Source organism: Drosophila obscura, unplaced genomic scaffold (genome assembly GCF_018151105.1).
Source record: "Drosophila obscura isolate BZ-5 IFL unplaced genomic scaffold, ASM1815110v1 contig_137, whole genome shotgun sequence".
In the NCBI taxonomy this organism is placed as follows: Eukaryota; Metazoa; Arthropoda; class Insecta; order Diptera; family Drosophilidae; genus Drosophila; species Drosophila obscura.
The window spans coordinates 1,099,448-1,111,499 of record NW_024542721.1 but is presented as its reverse complement, the minus strand read 5'-3'; the positions used below and the strand labels follow the sequence as shown (position 1 = coordinate 1,111,499).

Here is a 12,052-nt window from a genome sequence, read left to right as displayed (position 1 = left end):
CTTGATCAGCATCAATAGCCGAGTCGATAGAGCCATGTCCGTCTGTCCGTCCGTCTCTCCGTCTGTCCGTCTTGATGAGCGCCTAGATCTCAAGACTATAAGAGCTAGAGAAACCAAATTTGGTTTCCAACTCATGTGAATACACCTGCTACAAGTGCATTCAAAGCGCCCTGCCCCCTCCCGCCCTCACAAAGGACGAAAATCTGTGGCAGGCACAATTTTAAAGATCGAAAAAACTAAAAACGCAGTATCGCAGAAGGGCCACCCAAGCCGGGCAGGTCATGGGGGAGCGCTGAAGCCAAAAGTGTTCTCCTGGCGGGAGGGATAAAACACAGACGTTATGGTGAAATGTCCGATAACGCAACAACGGTTAAGGTGCAGGGAGTCGGAGACTCAGTACCGGCGGTGATTGGGGTGCGAGCGCAGGCCCGTCGATATCCTGTGACTGCAGGAAACCCGAAATGGCAGTGGAGTGCTTGGCTGTCAAATCGTGTAATGTCACAAGCAACAAAAGGATCCGCAGACAGAAAGGGACGATAGAGGACCTGGAACCGGGAACCACAGACGGAAGCTTCGACTTCACTGGTCCCTCAGTGTCGGAGGCAGAGTTGGCTACAGCCTTCCTCAACTCGGATACAACGTGAGCCGCAGAAGGGGAGCCACAATTCACGGCTCCCAACATCCAGGTTGACTCGGGTCCACCAACTGTGACGGACGAGAAGAAGGAGGCTGAGACCCTATGCAGCGGCTGTCGGGATACAGGGATCGGCAAAATACCTTCGTGGTATTAGCCAACGACCCCCGATACGCTGAACGCGAGGGAAGAGCCTCAGAAAAGCACGAGCAAAACGTGCGGAGGTGTACGGCGGCTCAACGAAGTCCCTCCTAACAGCGGAGACCAAGCCCCCCAAAGCGCACACGCAGCGGTGACTGAGGACCCCAAACCGTCGACTTCAGCGTCGGCATCAGCTGGCACGAAGCGAAGGTGGACCAACCCCTTAACGGAGAGGGGAAAGGTGTCTGGGAAGCAGAGTGGGAAGACTACACCTCCGACGCAGAAGACGGCGAGCGCTAAGGCACCACCAACGCCTTCTGTACAGAAGGCACCGGTGGAACCGACTGGTCGAGGGCCAAGGCTCAAGCGGCAGAGGACGGACGACTCCACAAAAGCTTCCGAGCCGAAGAAGGCGAAATCAGAGGACATTCTGGCCAGCCTAGGATCGCTGGTCGAGCTGCAGGTAGCCATCATCGACCGAAGTGACCCAGAGGGGAAGATTTCGGACGTCCACTGGCTGAAGGCAGAATCGGAGATCCTGACCGCCATGACGGATGCCATTGTGCGCGCAGATAAATATCAAGTGGTATAAGGGAGCCAAGGCAGTGGCCTGTGGCAATGCAGAAACTCTTGGTTTCTCAAAACCCCAGTGCAAGGTTTTGGTGAACTTTGGCCAGGAGCGGCACGAATCAGATTCCCAGGAGAACGATCATGAAGGTGTGGATTCCTCCCTGATAGGCGGATGAGGACACACTCGTCTGATCAAGTCACAGAACCGGATCCTGGAGACACTGACTGGACCACACAAGGCGATAGCGCGAGACAACGGGAACGCAAGGAACTCTGGATCAGTATTGGTCAGGAAAGCCTTGCCAAACTCCTTGCAACGGACTGCCGCATATCTTTCGGTATGGGCACCCTGGCGGTAGAAGTACAGCGACACCCCAGGTCCGCTGAATAGCATGAAGGTGGTGCAGATTAATCCAAGGCCCTGGATCGTAAGTGAGGGTTCGGGGACTGAACGGTCGCGGATACCGCTTTCTCACGCCACACCCGCGGGTAAGCCAGAACCTGTATAGTGTATAGTGTATACTGTTTAATTCCAGCTAACCCCCCCGGCCCCAACGGCGGCACTATGTGAGAGGGAGGACGGGAAAAACCTATACCTATAACTTAAGTATCTTATATCTGGTTGCATATAACTTTCGTTCTGAAAGCTGACAAATGAGCTTAATCCGACCCACTTTTTAGCTGAGCTAAGTGGAGTTATTAAGCTTTTAAATTAAAATTTAAAAAACTCAGAAATTCGAGAAAAAATATTTATTGGCATGAATTTTTATACCTGTACTCAAAAAAGGGGTATATTAGATTTGTGGTAAAAGTGGATGTGTGTGTAATGCAGAGAAGGAAACGTTTCCGACCCCATAAAGTCTATATGTTCTTGATCAGCATCAATAGCCGAGTCGATAGAGCCATGTCCGTCTGTCCGTCCGTCTCTCCGTCTGTCCGTCTTGATGAGCGCCTAGATCTCAGAGACTATAAGAGCTAGAGAAACCAAATTTGGTTTCCAGACTCATGTGAATACACACTGCTACAAGTGCATTTCAAAGATTCGCCCTGCCCCCTCCCGCCCTCACAAAGGACGAAAATCTGTGGCAGGCACAATTTTAAAGATACGAAAAAACTAAAAACGCAGTATCGCAGAAGGGCCACCCAAGCCGGGCAGGTCATGGGGGAGCGCTGAAGCCAAAAGTAGTTCTCCCTGGCGGGAGGGATAAAACACAGACGTTATGGTGAAATGTCCGATAACGCAACAACGGTTAAGGTGCAGGGAGTCGGAGACTCAGTACCGGCGGTGATTGGGGGTGCGAGCGCAGGCCCGTCGATATCCTGTGACTGCAGGAAACCCGAAATGGCAGTGGAGTGCTTGGCTGTCAAATCGTGTAATGTCACAAGCAACAAAAGGATCCGCAGACAGAAAGGGACGATAGAGGACCTGGAACCGGGAACCACAGACGGAAGCTTCGACTTCACTGGTCCCTCAGTGTCGGAGGCAGAGTTGGCTACAGCCTTCTCTCAACTCGGATACAACGTGCAGCCGCAGAAGGCGGAGCCACAATTCACGGCTCCCAACATCCAGGTTGACTCGGGTCCACCAACTGTGACGGACGAGAAGAAGGAGGCTGAGACCCTATGCAAGCGGCTGTCGGGATACAGGGCATCGGCAAAATACCTTCGTGGTATTAGCCAACGACCCCCCGATACGCTGAACGCGAGGGAAAAGAGCCTCAAGAAAAAGCACGAGCAAAACGTGCGGAGGTGTACGAGCGGCTCAACGAAGTCCCTCCTAACAGCGGAGACCAAGCCCCCCAAAGCGCACACGCAGCGGTGACTGAGGACCCCAAACCGTCGACTTCAGCGTCGGCATCAGCTGGCACGAAGACGAAGGTGGACCAACCCCTTAACGGAGAAAGGGGAAAAGGTGTCTGGGAAGCAGAGTGGGAAGACTACACCTCCGACGCAGAAGACGGCGAGCGCTAAGGCACCACCAACGCCTTCTGTACAGAAGGCACCGGTGGAACCGACTGGTCGAGGGCCAAGGCTCAAGCGGCAGAGGACGGAAATCAGAGGACATTCTGGCCATCCTAGGATCGCTGGTCGAGCTGCAGGTAGCCATCATCGACCGAAGTGACCCAGAGAGGAAGATTTCGGACGTCCACTGGCTGAAGGCAGAATCGGAGATCCTGACCGCCATGACGGATGCCATTGTGCGCGCAGATAAATATCAAGTGGTATAAGGGAGCCAAGGCAGTGGCCTGTGGCAATGCAGAAACTCTTGAGTTTCTCAAAGCCCCAGTGCAAGGTTTTGGTGAACTTTGGCCAGGAGCGGCACGAATCAGATTCCCAGGAGAACGATCATGAAGGTGTGGATTCCTCCCCTGATCAAGGCGGATGAGGACACACTCGTTCTGATCAAGTCACAGAACCGGATCCTGGAGACATCTGACTGGACCATCACAAGGGCGATAGCGCGAGACAACGGGAACGCAAGGAACTCTGGATCAGTATTGGTCAGGAAAGCCTTGCCAAACTCCTTGCAACGGACTGCCGCATATCTTTCGGTATGGGCACCCTGGCGGTAGAAGTACAGCGACACCCCAGGTCCGCTGAATAGCATGAAGGTGGTGCAGATTAATCCAAGAGCCCTGGATCGTAAGTGAAAGGGTTCGGGGACTGAACGGTCGCGGATACCGCTTTCTCACGCCACACCCCGCGGGTAAGCCAAGAACCTGTATAGTGTATAGTGTATACTGTTTTCTTCCAGCTACAGCACTCCGGACCTAACGGCGGCACTATGTGAGAGGGAGGACGGGAAAAACCTATACCTGGCCTCTGCATACCTGCCGTACGAAGAAGAAGACCCACCCTCGGAGGATGTCAGGGCCCTCATCCACCAAGCGCGGAGGGGGGGCCTCGACATTGTCTTAGGCTGTGACGCTAATGCCCATCACTCCCTCTGGGGAAGTACGGGCACACATTCGAGAGAAGAGTCGCTGTTCGATTACGTTCTGTCCACAAATCTTTTTGTGTGTAACCGGGGAGACCACCCCACCTTCCGCAAAAAGAACCGTGCAGAGGTTATAGATATAGCACTGGCCTCGAATAGCGACTCCCTCACCATCGATGACTGGCACGTGTCTAGTGAGTTTCTTTTCGGACCACTACAGGATAGTGTACAGCACCAAATGGAATAAGGCCCAAGGCCTACCGCAATCCCAGGCGGACAGACTGGAACCGCTTCTCCGCAACCGTACAGAAGGTGCTGCCCAACCCACCGGAAGGGGACATACTTCAAACGGGAGTACTAGAGGAAGTTGCGCAGAATGTCACCAATGCTTTACAGCAGGAGTTTCTCAGATCCTGCCCGATCAGCCGACCCCCAAAGTCCAATCACAGCCCGTGGTGGTCACGGGAGCTGAGCGAAGTCAGGAAGGAATCGACGAGACTCTTCAACAAAGCAAAAGTGGCTGCTCCGCAGCCAGAGACTCCAAAGTCTCCTGAAAGAGAAACACCGAGGAAAGGGGCAGAACGAGCTCTCCATTTTCACCGACGGGTCAAAGACGGCCGAAAGGACAGGAGCTGGAATCTTTTCTGAGGAACTAGCAACCAACACATCCCTAAGACTACCAGACTGGTGCAGTGTATTCCAGGCGGAGATATATACAGTATGGCAAGCGGCTAAGTTAGTACACACCTTGGAGATACCTCCGAGGAACATAGCAATCTGCGTCGACAGTCAGGCTGCCTTCAAAGCCTTGGTATCCATCACAAGCAGACTTGTACGTGATACGCGCGCACTCAATCACACTCACGTGGGTTCCGGGTCATACCGACATAGCGGACAACGAGAGTGCGGACGAGTGTGCCAGAGCTGGATCGGCCAAGCCAATGGCGGACGCAGTCAGCGACATACGGAGGCCACTACGAGACATCATCTCGCAGATGATGGGCCGAGCAAGAACGAGATCGGACAGGAGGTGGAACACCATACCCAACTGTGAGATCTCTCGCTCGCTTTGGCCCCACTATGAACCTAAACGCACCAAGACTCTCCAAAGCTGCAGGAAGAGTCGGGTGCGAACACTGACAGGAGTTATAACGGGGCACTGTGTCATCGGCCGCATGGCCACATGGTACAGACCACCATGACTTCTGCAGCAGCTGCAGGGACGAGGAGGAAATAGAGAGCATCCAGCACCTCTCTGCAACTGTCCTGCACTCATTCGGAGGCGTCCCCGAATACTCGGCGGAGCCTTCTAAGAAGACCTGGACAGCCTGGCAAACATGCCTCTAGAGAAACTGGTGCTCTTTATAGAGGCCTCGGGATGGTTCGCGAAACCTGCCTAGGCACCGGACATCACAATGGGCTCACTTGCCTCCGAGTTACCTCGACTTCGGTCGAGCAGCCTATAAATCTAACCTAACCTTATAACTCCCGTTTTTACAAGAGGTGCTAAGAATTGTATCTCTAATTACACTACTCGACAAAATTGAACTTTTTCTTCCCGCTGTAGACAAAAATGACTTTTCTGATAGATTTCGGGATTTAAAAATTTGTATAGTATCATGTTTTTTTTATGGTTTAGTTTTTTTTTAAGAATCTATACTATAAATTTGTAGAAAAAAATCTGTGTGTAAGCGGCTATCTCCGCAACGCGTGCACCAAATTGCATGCTGTTTTTTTAAATGATAGCCAGAGAATGTGACCTGGTTTGCACAAACAAACTTGTACTTTTCTATAAATAGGTTCCACAAAAATTAAAAATTAATCAAAAAAAAATCTCTAATTTGGTCTAAAAATGTGTGTTTGAACGCCTACTTCATTTCATTTTGTGTCATTCTGTAGAACAGAACATTGGATGATATATTTTGTTTTTTATAACTTTTTGTGTGAACATTTTTTTTCTGAAAAAGTTGCAATTTGTGTAAGTATATTTGTTGCTTTTGAAAATGTATGCGTTTTAAACCAACCTGTGTGGTTTTTAAAGTTAAATGTCGAGACGATTTAATTTTGCTCGGCGAACGCGAAATTCGTTTCAAGTTGTGGCTTCAAGAAGCCGTGAAAGTAGCCAAGACATTACACATCGCAATAAAAATAATCGACTACGCACAACAAAGTCCCGTTCAAATCAACGGAAAAATGATGCAACAACAACTGCAAATGAATGTCGTGATATTCAAAATCTACAAGGTGTTGCGTTCGCGTACAGTAGTGTCACCGATTACGCTTCTCATAGGCATCTTTTGGCGCCACAAATATAAGAGACAACTTCATTCCAACGTTCAAGGTAATTAAATAGTTTTGTTTATGCAAATTGTACGTTTGTTCTCATTCTATCATATATTTTATTCAGATTCAAGGTCAAATATACCATCTTTGTTTGGCTCTTTGTTACCTTTCGACAACGCAGACCACCAATTTTTGCAGTTATATTTTATCGGGAACGCGGAAGACGAAGTTGATCGTCGGTGTGCCATTATTACCAACACGCGGGGACAAATTAGTTTCGATTTGCAAAATATGTTCCATGAGCACAACGAATTGGTTCAGGTTTTCAAAACATCGCTTGATCGAATGCCATCTGACGATCATAAAATTGTTATTCGAGCTGATAAAACACCGGTTGGCCAACATGCAAGGCGTTTCAATGCTTAAACAGTTGACGAAGTGGCAATAGTCATAGTTGGTGAGCAATTTAATAATCGTGAAATTGTGCTTCATCGTAGAAATGAACAACTTAAACGTGTATCCGAGACTCATCGCTGTTATGATGCACTACAATATCCCATATTGTTTTGGAGTGGACAAGATGGCTATAATTTCAACATTAAAATGATAAATCCAGTAGACGGTCGAGAAGGAACAAAGAAAGTTAGTGCTATGAATTATTATGCATACAGGCTGCAGATACGGAAAAATCAATACAACCACATATTGAGGTGTAGAGCACTTTTCCACCAGTATATTGTTGACGTGTATGCAAAAATTGAATCTGAACGTTTAAATTTTCTTCGATTCAACCAAGCCAAATTACGTTCCGAAAAGTATGTTCATTTGCGTGATGCCATTAACAACGATGGTAATGCACAAAACGTTGGAACTACGATAATATTACCGTCATCGTATGTTGGAAGTCCACGTCATATGTTTGAGTACGCGCAAGATGCGATGTCATACGTTCGCCGTTACGGTGACCTCTTCATCACCTTCACGTGCAATCCGCAATGGGAAGAAATTTCGTAATTATTGTTTGTTGTCCAAACATCGAAAGATCGCCATGATATTTTATCACGTGTTTTTAGACAAAAATTGAAATCACTCTTGGATTTAATTGTCAAACACGGTGCATTTGGGTCTGTTCAATGTTTGATGTATTCAATTGAATGGCAGAAACGAGGTTTGCCTCATGCGCATATTTTAATTTGGCTGATTGAAAAAATAAGGACGAATCAAATTGACGATGTGATTTCGGCAGAAATTTCAGATCCAACAGTGGATCCTGAATCGTTTGAAGTGGTCACCAAAAATATGATTCACGGTCCATGTGGTTCGTTGAATTTGAATTCACCCTGTATGGTTGAAGGGAAATGCTCCAAACGTTTTCCAAAAAATTTGGTCTCTGATACAGTGACGAGCAACGATGGATATCCCGAATATCAACTGAAGATAATGGCCATTCGGTAACTTTGAGAGTTAAAAATCAAGATTTGGAGATTGATAATCGTTGGGTTGTGCCATATTCACCGTTATTATCTATGATTTATAAAGCGCACATAAACGTAGAGGTCTGCAATTCAGTTCAATCTATTAAATACATTTGCAAATACATCAACAAGGGCAGTGATATGGCTGTTTTTGGAGCAGTTGCTAATGTTACCGATCACTCAATTTCAAATGGGCGGATACATCAGTTCAAATAAGCAGTATGGCGCATATTATCATTCCCGATCCATGATAGGCATCCAACTGTAGTTCATTTAGCTGTTCATCTTGAAAACGGTCAACGCGTTTTTTTCACACCCGGAAATGCAATGCGAAGAGCTGCGCAACCACCAGCAACAACTCTAACTGCATTTTTTTCGTTTTGTCAAGCAGATGATTTTGCGAAAACATTGCTATACGCCGAAGTACCCGAATATTATACGTGGAATAATTCGTCAAAAGTTTTTCAAAGGCGAAGACGCGGAAAAGCCGTTCATGGTCAGCCAGTATTGTTTCACTCAGATGCGATAGGACGAATTTATACAGTTCATCCTAACAATCAAGAGTGTTATTATTTGCGATTGTTGCTAATAAATATTCGTGGACCAACATCATTTGAATCTTTGCGAACTGTTGATGAAGAATTGTGTGGGACGTATCGCGAAGCATGCGAACGATTGAATATGCTTGAGAATGACATGCATTGGGATCTTACACTTGAAGATGCAGCATTGTCATCAAGTCCACATCAAATTCCGACACTTTTCGCAATTATTATAGCCACGTGAGTCCAGCAAGCCAATTGAATTGTGGCAAAACACAAAATCATTTGTCAGGTTTTTTTACATCGATTGCGCCGTCAAACGGGTGATATAAACATGGACTATACGCCAGAATTACAACGAAGCATTGATTGCTATTGGACCATTGCTTGATGATGGCAAGCAGCTTAGCTCAATTAGGTATGACAGCGCCTAACGTGATATACACGACCTTTTCAACAAAGAACTGGAGCGTGAACAGCAGTATGATCGTGCCGAGCTTAATGCGTTTGTGCGGGACGGAGGGGGGGCGGGGCCGGGGGGCCACATATTGGAGGTGGTCGCGGCGCACCCCCAAGGCCCCGAAATGAAGGCTGACGATAACCTACATGCAACATCAAAAAGACTGCATGGCGGAGCGAGGCCCATAGGGATGGGTGTACTAGGCAACAGAAGTCACTGGAGACTAATCGTACGTTGAAGACGTGGAATAACCGATTGTTTGGTGGTGCAGATTGTTAGCAGGTGATTCAGACAAACATTGCCGTAGTCAAACTAGGAACTCTGCTGATGATAGCGGTTTGAAAACACTAATTGTGGCGCTCTGTGAAAACACTTAGATGACTACAAGTACGGTTCAATTGCAAAACGAGTCAGCAGATTTTTTCCGACACTGTAGACATTGGTAATGGCATACTTCCCGTTGACAATTCTGGCTTCATAACGCTTCCAAATAATTTTTGCACTTTTGTGTCATCGAAGGAATACTTGATTAAGAGCGTGTTTCCAAATATTGTACAAAATTATAGAAACCATGACTGGTTGAGGTAAAAAGCAGGTTTGGCCGGAACAAAGCGTGTAGGTCGGTTGATACAATTATTAATAAAGATGATGTTGTAAATTATCCAGTCGAATTTCTAAATTCATTGGACTTACCTGGATTGCCGCCATACTATTTACAAGTAAAAGTTGGAGCCACCATAATTATGCTGCGGAATCTTAATCCACCACGACTTTGCAATGGTTCAAGACTTGCTGTAAAAAAGTTATGACTAATTTACTTGAAGCAACTATTTTGACTGGGAAATTTTGTGGTGAACACGTTTTAATTCCGAGAATTCCGATGATTCCGACTGACATGCCATTTGATTTCAAACGACTACAATTTCCGATTCGTATTGCTTTTGCTATGACTATTAATAAATCACAAGGAAAGTCGTTGCAAATTTGTGGTTTAAATTTGGAGCATCTGGTATTTTCACATGGTCAACTGTATGTAATGTGCTCACGAGTAGGCAAACCTTCGGCATAAATTATTCATTGTACCGACGGCAAAACAAAGAATATTGTTTATCACAAAGCATTGCAATAAATAAAATATGTCATTACATCAAAATTATCATTTTCATTTTTTAATTTCGATGAATTCCTAAACAATAAATTCATTTAGTAAGCAGCAAAGCGCGCGGGTCTGCTGGTTTAGTATATTTTTCATGTTTTTTTACAGAGGAAGTGCTTCTATTTTTCACAAAACTTAAGTATCTTATATCTGGTTGCAGAGAATTTTGCGGTTCTGACAAGCTGACAAATGCAGCTATAAATCCGACCCAGACACTTTGTAGATGCAGCATATGTCTGGAAGAAATTAAGCTTTTAAATTCAAATTTAAAAAACTCAAGAAAATTCGAAAGAAAAAAATATTTCTTGGCATGAATTTTTATATCCGTACTCAAAAAAGAGTTAAGGGGTATATTAGATTTGTGGTAAAAGTGGATGTGTGTGTAACGCTGAGAAGGAAACGTTTCCGACCATATAAAGTATATATATTCTTAATCCTTAATAGATTCTTGTCTGTCTGTCCGTCTTGTTTGTCGGCTGGATCTCAGAGACTATAAAAGCTTGGGCAACCAAATTTGGTTTGCAGACTCATGTGATATCACACTGCTACAAGTGTATTTCCAAATTTCGCCCCGCCCCTTCCGCACCAACAAAGAACGAAAATCTGTGGCAGGCACAATTTTAAAGATACGATAAAACTAAAAACGCAGTTTCATAGAGAATGACCCCCCCGATCATAATTATAGCCAGAATGAAGAAATTAATTTTCAGTTGCTTCGCCCGCCTACTCCAGCCAGGACCCGCTACTCATTATCTTTCTCGCTCGCCTCGTTGTGTACGCGAGCGCCCTCTAACGGAAGAGACGTAGAATTTAAATGTTACATGTATAACCTACTTGTGAGATGTATTATATACGTAGTAGATGTAGATAACATACATATGTAGCAAAAAAATTTAATATGTAAAAAATTTTTTTTTATACCCGTACTCAAAAAGAGTTAAGGGGTATATAAGATTTGTGGTAAAAGATGATGTGTGTAACGCAGAGAAGGAAACGTTTCCGACCCCATAAAGTATATATATTCTTGATCAACATCAATAGAGTCGATAGAGCCATGTCTGTCTGTCCGTCCGTCTTGTTTGACGCCTGGATCTCCACCAGCCTTCTTTGTTGTAGCAGTTTCTGCCTTTTCCCGCCGCGGTGTTTCTTCTATTTGGGTTTGGGTTGGTTGTATATACCACAAAGTATATATATTCTTGATCAGCATCAATAGCCGAGTCGATATAGCGAAGTCCGTCTGTCCGTCCGTCTGTCCGTCCGTCTGTCCGTCTGACCGTCCGTCCGTCTTGATGAGCGCCTGGATCTCAGAGACTATAAAAGCTAGAGGAACCAAATTTGGTTTCCAGACTCATGTGATATCACACTGCTACAAGTGTATTTCAAAATTTCGCCCCGCCACCTTCCGCCCTCACAAAGGACGAAAATCTGTGGCAGCCACAATTTTAAAGATACGGTGAAACTAAAAACGCAGTATCGTAGAAAATGACCATATCTGCCAGATTGCCGAATCTGAATTAGATCGGATCATAATTATAGACAGAATGAAGGAATTGATTGTTAGTAGTTTCCCCCGCCCCCTCCTGCTAACGACCAAGCTACTCATTCTCTTTCTCGCTCGCACACTCTGCCGCGTTCAGTGCGCGAGCAACCCCTAGCGGAGGAGATGTAGAATATAAATGGTACATCTATAATCTACATGTTATATGTATAATATACATTGTAGATGTTGATGTAGATAATAGATGTAGCAAAAAAATATAATGTGTAAGCTTTTTTTTTAATTCTAAAATTTGATTTAAAATTGAAAGATATACTCGCACGTTCCTTCTCGTTTAATTCTAAAATTCTAAAAA

At 45.7% G+C, this 12,052-nt stretch overlaps 1 protein-coding gene and 1 long non-coding RNA gene across 2 annotated transcripts in view; one reads left to right on the top strand and one right to left on the bottom strand.

The window, feature by feature from the left end:
- Positions 1 to 12,052, bottom strand: part of LOC111076108 (transcriptional regulator ATRX homolog) — a 256,306-nt gene that overhangs the window by 49,105 nt on the left and 195,149 nt on the right. The window lies entirely within an intron of this gene.
- On the top strand, positions 6,225 to 6,818 carry LOC121405293. The gene is made up of 3 exons (XR_005968475.1): positions 6,225 to 6,261; positions 6,325 to 6,624; positions 6,691 to 6,818. It is a non-coding gene; the product is annotated as an uncharacterized LOC121405293 (long non-coding RNA).